Genomic DNA, 7,396 nt, shown 5'->3' with positions numbered 1-7,396 from the left:
CGGCGTCCCCACCTGCTCGAGCCCCCCCGCTGCCGCCGCCAGCGCTCGGTGATTGTCCTTGAGGAGGAGGAGTCCCCCCAAACCTGCCCGGTGGGGGTCAGCGCCCCCCACCCCCAGCGCGTATTTCTCCGCCAAGCGGAACCCGGGCGTGGTTTTTCGGGTGCCCCCCACGACCCCCGCCCAGCCCTGTGCCCGGGCCACCCCCACAGCCCTCGCGGCCATCGAGGCCACCCCGCTGCAGCGCCCCAAAATATTGAGGGCGACCCTCTCCGCTGCCAGCACCCCCGCGGCCGGACCCTCCACCTCGGCCACCAACACCCGCCCGGGGGGCAGCGCCGCCCCCTCGGGCACCCTCCAGGTGACCCGGCACCCCGACACCCCGAAAACGGCCTCGGCCAAGGGGGCCCCGGCCAGGACACCCCCCGAGTGCCCCCCGGCCTTGCTGAGCAGCTGCGCTCGGGTCGCGCTGTCCCCCACGGTCGCCACCGCCGCGTCCGGCCAGGGCGCGTCCTCGTCCAGCCGGGAGCGCGCCAGGGAGCGCAGGCGGTGCGGGGGGGGCGGGGGGGCCCAGCCCCGGGCGGGGGGCGGCGAGCGGGCCGGGGGCGAGCGGGACATGGTCCGGGGGAGCCTGGGCAGAGAGACAGAGGCGCTGCTTGGGGGCTGCGGGAGTGGGATTTGGGGTCGTGGGGAGGGATTTAGGATCTTGGGGAGGGATTTGGGGTCGTGGGGAAGGATTTGGGATCTTGGGGATGGGTTGTTGGCGTCCTAGGAAGGTCCGTGAGAGGGTATTGGGATCCAGGAAGGATTTTCAGGGAGATATTTGGGCGTTGAGGGGGTTTGGAGGGGTTTTGAGGCGTTGAGGGGGAAATTTGGGTTGGTCTTTGCAGGATTTGGGGAATTTTGAGGGGTTGCTGCAGGGGTTGAGGGTCCCAGGAGGGTCCTTGAAGAGATATTGGGGTCCTGGGAAGGGCTTGTCGGGAGGTTATTGCGTCCTGGGAAGGGGATTTTGGGCAGCTCCTGGGGGGAGGTTGAGGGTCCTAGGAGGGTCTTGGAGGGGATATTGGGGTCCTAAGGGGATTTTGGAAAATATTTTTGGGTGCAGGGGGTATGTTGGGAGTTATTGGGGTCCTGGGATGGATCTGGGAGTCCAGGAAGGAGATCAAATGTGGGTCCCGCCCCTCCATGGGCACCCAAAATGTGGGTCCCTCTCCCCCGTCCTGCCCCTTCCCCCCAGCTCAGGGGGGTCCAATGTCCGGTCCGGAGTGGCCACATCACCCACCCCTCCCCCCTCCCCTTCCCGAGACTCCCAGGTGGGGGAGGGGCGCCCCACTGACCTGTCCAGGGTTGGAGGCGACTGAAGCCCGAATTGGGGCTCGGGGGTTCTTACCTGGGGGGGCGTGGCCCGCCTCGCCCCAATGCCCGACCCTGGGCTGTGATTGGCTGCCCTGGGGGTCCCCACCCCCCAAAAAACCCGCAGGCGGTTTGGGATGGGGGAGGGGAAATTCCCTTTATTGACAGCAAATGAGCGTGGCGAGGGCATTGGGGACACTTGGGTGGCGCCCCACGGACGGGGGGGACAATTGGGGTGACACCAGATGACATCAGGTGATTGCCCCAACCTGCCCCCCCTAATTCAGACCCTGCCACATCCCATCAGTGTCACGTGGGGGGGTTACAGAGACATCGAGGGTGATGGACACATGGAGGTGACAGGAGGTGACAGTGACAGGGGTGTTCCTGCAATAGCTGTGATAGGAACACTGGGATGTGAAAGGGAAAACAAGGCGTGGGGGGGAGAGGGGGTGGTGACAGTGCCAGGGGTGTGATGACAGTGCCAGGGGTGTGGTGGCAGTGCCAGGGGTGTGGTGACAGTGCCAGGGGTGTGGTGACAGTGCCAGGGGTGTTCCTCTGGGCGGGACTGGGGCCGAGGGGTTGGACAAGGTTGGGCTGAGGGCAGAAGATGGAGATGGGGGAAAAGGGAACAGAGGGACATTGCGAGGGGGAGACAGGGAAGAGATCGAGGTGGCAGAGCCATGGTGGAGGGGACAGCAGAGGGGACATGGAGATGACAGTGGGGGCAGGGACAAGAGAGGACCCAGACATGGAGCTGGGGACATGGAGAGGACATGGACATGGTGGTGGGGTCATGGGGATGGGGATGGTAGCCAGGAGGAGATGGTCAAGGAGACCTGGAGATCGTGGAGGTGACCTGGACATGGTGGTGGCACATGTGGAGGGGACAGGGAGGAGGTGGAAGAGAAAAGAAGACAGAATTTGAGATGCAGAAATGGGCAGTGAAATGTGGAGAGGTGGTGGGGACATGGGGAGGACATGAGGGGGGATATGGAGATGTTCAAGGTGAACAGGATGTGGTGGTGGGACATGAGGAGGGGACAGGGAGATGGTAGTGGGGGCATGGAGATGGTCAAGAGCACCTGGAGATGGTCGAAGGGACACAGGAAGTGAGAGAGTGGGGACAGGGAAGAGCTGGAGGTGACCTTGGACCATGAAGGTGACCATGGAGGTGACCCATGAGCAGAGGGCAGGGTTCAGGTGGGACATGGGCCCATGGGAACAGGGGGATTGGGAATGCTGGGACAGGGTGCTGTGGGGACATGGTGTGAGCAGTGTCAGGTGATGGTGTCAAGGGTGTGGGTGATGAAGATGAAGGTGATGATGAAGATGGAGCTGTTGGTATTGTGGTGATGATGATGGAGGTTGATGGTATTGGGAGATGATGATGGCAGTGTGGGTGATGAAGATGAAGATGATGATGATGAAGAGGATAAGGCTGATGATGTGGGTGGTTGTGGTGATGAAGATGATGGTGATGATGAAGGCCACCCCTGCTCCTTATTGAGGGCATTTCACATCTCGATGGGGACCAGCACTGGCAGCGCCATCGGCTCTGGAGCCTCAAAGATGTCACAGTCCAGAGCCTCAAAGACCTCGCTGTGCTCTGGGAGCTGCATGAAGTGGGGCTGGAGGGGGTCACCGGGGGTCACTGGGCTGGAACACTTAGGGGACACCTTGGGGACACCCAGGTGGGGGCTGGGGAGGCTCCACTGGTGTTGGGACTAAGGAGCAGCAGTTGCCCATCCCAAACATTGTCCCCACAGGGGGATTTTGCCAAGAGACAAGCACAGAATGGAGCTCCCTAAGGTAAGATCAAGGTGGGACAATTGTCCTCAGACCATCTTGGACCTTGGGGGAGGTAAACAAAGCTGGGGGATCAGAATGGACCCTGGTGGTGGACAAGGAAATCCAACCCAGCACCCGTGCTGGAATCAGCTGTGACTGGGTCAAAGGGAATTCCAGAGGGGCAGATGGTGACCACTGATCCATGGCCACCACCAAGCCCAGAAACCTCCAGCTGAACAGAAGAGTCAGCCTGAGCCTGGAATCATCAGCACCCAAGGCCAGGGAATCGTTAAACCAATGGCATTAGAGAGGGGTGTAGCCCATGAGCACTGATTCCTGAGTTTGCTAAAATGGATAAACAGGGAGAAGTTCAGAATGACCTCAGGACCCCCCACCACCCAAAAGCTCCAGGGGAAGAAGGACCAACAGGACACTGCTGGATCCATGGGTGGTGCTGAGCTTCTGATTGATCTCTCTCCCTCCCTTCTCCCTCTCTTCCTGCCCTTCCTCCTTTCTCTCCCTGGCATTTCATTGTTCAGTAAATCCCATACTATTGACTTTGGTCCCATTTGCCCCTGAATTTGGGCAGAGGCACCTCAAGGATGGGATCTGAACAGCCCAAGATTCTTCAGGTGACCTTAACCCCCTCATTGCCAAGAGCCATGAAGTCACGAGTGCTGATCCTTGGCCAGGGAAGTTCTGTCACTCCCAGACGGAGCAGAGGAGCCAGGGCTCCAGGCTCCTGGCCATGATCCTCTCCTGCCCCGAGCCCAACCTGTGCTCCCTGGGGATGGGGCTCCCAGAGCCCTGGGCAGAACCTGTTTCCCTCTGTGCCCCAAACCCTGGGGGCTCCAGAGGCTGCTCTGGGTGCCCCTCGTCCCTCCCAGCTCCAGGGGGACATTCCAGGGTGTCCCAGCCTGCCCTGCCCAGGGCACACAGTGGTGTGGGGGGAGAGAGAGACCCCTGGGAGCCCCCGGAGTCACTCTGGTCATGGTGGGGGAGGGACTGGAGACTTGCAGGGTTGAACAAGGGCCACAGAACACACAGGGACACGGAACACGGACATGGGAACACACATGGAGATAAGAACACACAGAGACACAGGAACACACAAGGATGTGGGAACACACAGGGACACGGAGCACACATGGATACACATAGACATGGAACACACATGGATGTGGGAACACACACATGGACAGGGGAACACACACACGGACATGAGAACAGGCACACGTGCATACACAGAGTTGTTTTGCTGAAGGGGTTTATTGATGATTCCAGGGACATTCCCAGGGCTCCCAGGGGATCAGAGGGATTATCCAGAGATGATCATCTCCTCATGCTGCTGGAGGGGGACAGGCCCTGGGTGTCATCACCAGTTCCAGACCTGAAAGGCAAAGCCCACGTCGTGACACCTGTGTCCACTGGGACACGGGAGGGACCTTGTTCCCACCCCTCTCTTTGCAGGGACCTGCAGCAGGAGAAGGGATTTGGAGCCCCGGATACACCTGGGACTGGACTTGGCTCCTGACATCCATGGGGCTCCCAGAGCCTCTCACCCTGGAATATCCCAAAACCTCCCAGAGCCCTTGCTGCTCCCACAGGGACACTGGGTGTCCCCAGAGCCCCCAGTGCAAGGAAAGCCTTGGGGACAGCTCTGTCCACCGAACCCCAGCACATGGATCAGGGACAGCCCCCTCCATGTCCCTCTGACTTTCCCAAGCTCTGCCCACCCCAGAGGGCTCAGGGATCTTTTGTGGGGCTGGAATCCCCCAAGATTTCTCACCAGGGCATCCAGAGGGGCAGCCGGGCATCACTCCTGCAGAAGCTCCACCTGCTCAGCCACGAGGGGCTGGGGAGAAAGGCGGGGTTAGAGCCACACTGGGGGATACTGGGGCTGGTTGGGAGATACTGGGGCATGCTGGGGTGTACTGGGGCACAGTGGGGTGTTCCGGGGTGCACTGGGGAGTGATGACCAGGAGAGGGGAAGCTCTGGGCCCAGCAGAACTGCGGGTACCCACCTCAGACCTCTTCACTCGTTGGACTCCGTTCTTTCTCTGCAGAGAGATGGGGAGATGTCACTGGTCACTGGGGTGTCCCCAGTCCCAGCAAGGCATGGGGGGACCCAACTGGCCCCCAGTTCCCACACTGGTGCCCCAATTCCAGGACTTACCACAATGCATCCACCTGCAGCTCCTCCTATGACTACCTGCAGATGGAGAGCAAAGGTTTAGTCTGGAATGGCCCCTGTGGGACTCAGGGGTCACAGGTGTCCCCACGCCCCGTGGCTGTCCCCAGTCTGAGGGGGAAAATCCCTTCTGCTCCCCCCAGTCCCACTCCAGGCAGTTTCACCCGATCCCTGTTCCTGCAGGGACCACGGTGGGGATGGAGACGAGGAGAGCGAGGGGAACTTGGGGCCTCCAAGGAGGAGGGGATGGAGTGGGATGTGAGGGCCCCAAAGACACTGAACTGGGGGAACTTTGGGGCCCCTCGGGATGGGGCTGGGGTGTTGAGGGGATGGGAATGGGGGAATGCAGGTGGGGAGGCAGGAATTCCAGTGGGGGGACATGGGGGCTGAAGTGCGAGGTGGGTGGGGCAGGGGAAAGCTGGGGCAGAGGACCAAAATTGTTGGGTTTGGGAGGGGCTTTGGGAGTCCAGGAGGGGGATTTGGGGATACTGTCATGGAGAATGAGAAAGGGAAGGGAGTGGAGGGAAAGAGGAGAGGAAGTGGACTGGGCATGGGGATCTTTGGGGTGCCTGGGGTGCACTGAGATGGGTGGGAATACAATAGGGACCCTGGGGAAGGGGCAGCCTTGGGAAGCTCTGGGATGTACAGGCACGCACTGGGGTGCACTGGGATGGCCTGGAGGGTCATGGCCATGAGAGGGGAGGGCCTGGATCAGCAGAAGAACTCGGGATACTCACCTTGCCAAAAGCAATGCCACCAACTCGCTGTGGAGAGAGCATGAGATGTCACTGGGTTGTCCCCAGTCCTAGTAAAGATTGGGGGTGACCAAACTTCCCCCCAGTTCCCACACTGGTGCACCCAGCTCCAGGACTTACCCCAGCACATATAGCTCCACCACTGCCATCAGAGGTGGCCTGGGCAAGGAGAGCAAAAGGTTGGTCAGGATTGGCCCTTGAGGGGCTGGGGGGACACAGGAGTCCCCAGCCCCCCACCTCCCACCCATGGCTGTCCTCTGCTCTGAGCAGGGGGTGCCAGGGGATTTGGGAACATCACTGCAGGGTGAAAGGCAATGAACTGAGGGCAAAGACTGGAGAGAAGACCCTGGGAATCATCTGGGGGCTTGAGGGGACCAGGGGCAGAGGGGGAGGCATTTCCCAGTTTGTGCCAGCTCAGCCTGGCTTGGGACTGGAACAGTTCATCCCAGTTTGTCCGAGTTCAGCCTAATCTGTACTTAAATGAGTTTGGACCTCTTGGTCCCACTTCAGCCTAGTTTGGGATTGGCCTTTGTTCTTGTGTGGGCAACAGAGGAGATGCTGGGGAGATGCCCGAGGGGATCAAGAGGATGGGATGGGATGGGATGGGATGGGATGGGATGGGATGGGATGGGATGGGATGGGATGGGGAGGCCCAAAAGGACGGGATTTGGGGATAGCAGCACAGGAAAGCTCTGGGGCCCTCGCAGGGAGGAGCCGGGTCCGAGCATCCGTGGTTCAGCCGGGCTCTGGCAGCGGGAGTTGAATTGCGGCAAGGGGAAGGACAGAGGCAATGGTGGCGAGGAGAAAGCGGCACGGCCCGGGGCCGGGGAGCCCGGCGGAGCCCCTGCATTGGGAAGAGCCCCCAGACCTGAGCCCAGCCCGTGCCTTTGGAGCCTCACCTCGCTCTGTGCCGGCAGGCACAGCAGGATGGAGAAGAGCAGGGCCACGCTGAGCACAGCCACCTTCATCTTCCTCTCGCTCTGGGCAGCGCTGGCTGAGGCTGCAGCAGGGCAGGAGCACCTTTATCCCTGCCGGGACTCCTCCCTGCGCCCTCCCTGACAGCCCCCAGGCCAAAGCCCGGCTTGGCACAGCCCCCAGCCCTGGCCACAAGCCCAGCCCTGGCACAGAGTCCATCCCGCCTGTGGCACGGATCTAGCCCCGCTCCCCGCATCCCTGCAGCTTCCTGCACGGGGCAGCTGCCCCTGGAGGGGACCGGGCACCCGGGGGGCCGAGGGGGGCAGGCAGGGATCCAAAGGCAGCTGGGGACCCTGTGGGGACACCCCCACTCCAACACAATCCATCCTCCAGC

General features: G+C 61.3%; 1 long non-coding RNA gene across 1 annotated transcript; it reads right to left on the bottom strand.

Moving 5' to 3' along the window:
* Positions 1 to 5,317: 5,317 nt before the first annotated feature.
* LOC148218166 (uncharacterized) lies at positions 5,318 to 7,080 on the bottom strand. Its single transcript, XR_015800554.1, has 4 exons — positions 6,987 to 7,080; positions 6,208 to 6,246; positions 6,070 to 6,096; positions 5,318 to 5,353 (listed from the first exon to the last, which is right to left on the bottom strand). It is a non-coding gene; the product is annotated as an uncharacterized LOC148218166 (long non-coding RNA).
* Between the last annotated feature and the right edge of the window lie 316 nt (positions 7,081 to 7,396).

This window comes from Sturnus vulgaris, unplaced genomic scaffold (assembly GCF_052056855.1).
Source record: "Sturnus vulgaris isolate bStuVul1 unplaced genomic scaffold, bStuVul1.hap1 Scaffold_194, whole genome shotgun sequence".
Lineage (NCBI taxonomy): Eukaryota > Metazoa > Chordata > Aves > Passeriformes > Sturnidae > Sturnus > Sturnus vulgaris.
Note: the sequence above shows the minus strand (reverse complement) of the source record. Positions and strands in the feature narration are given on the sequence as shown.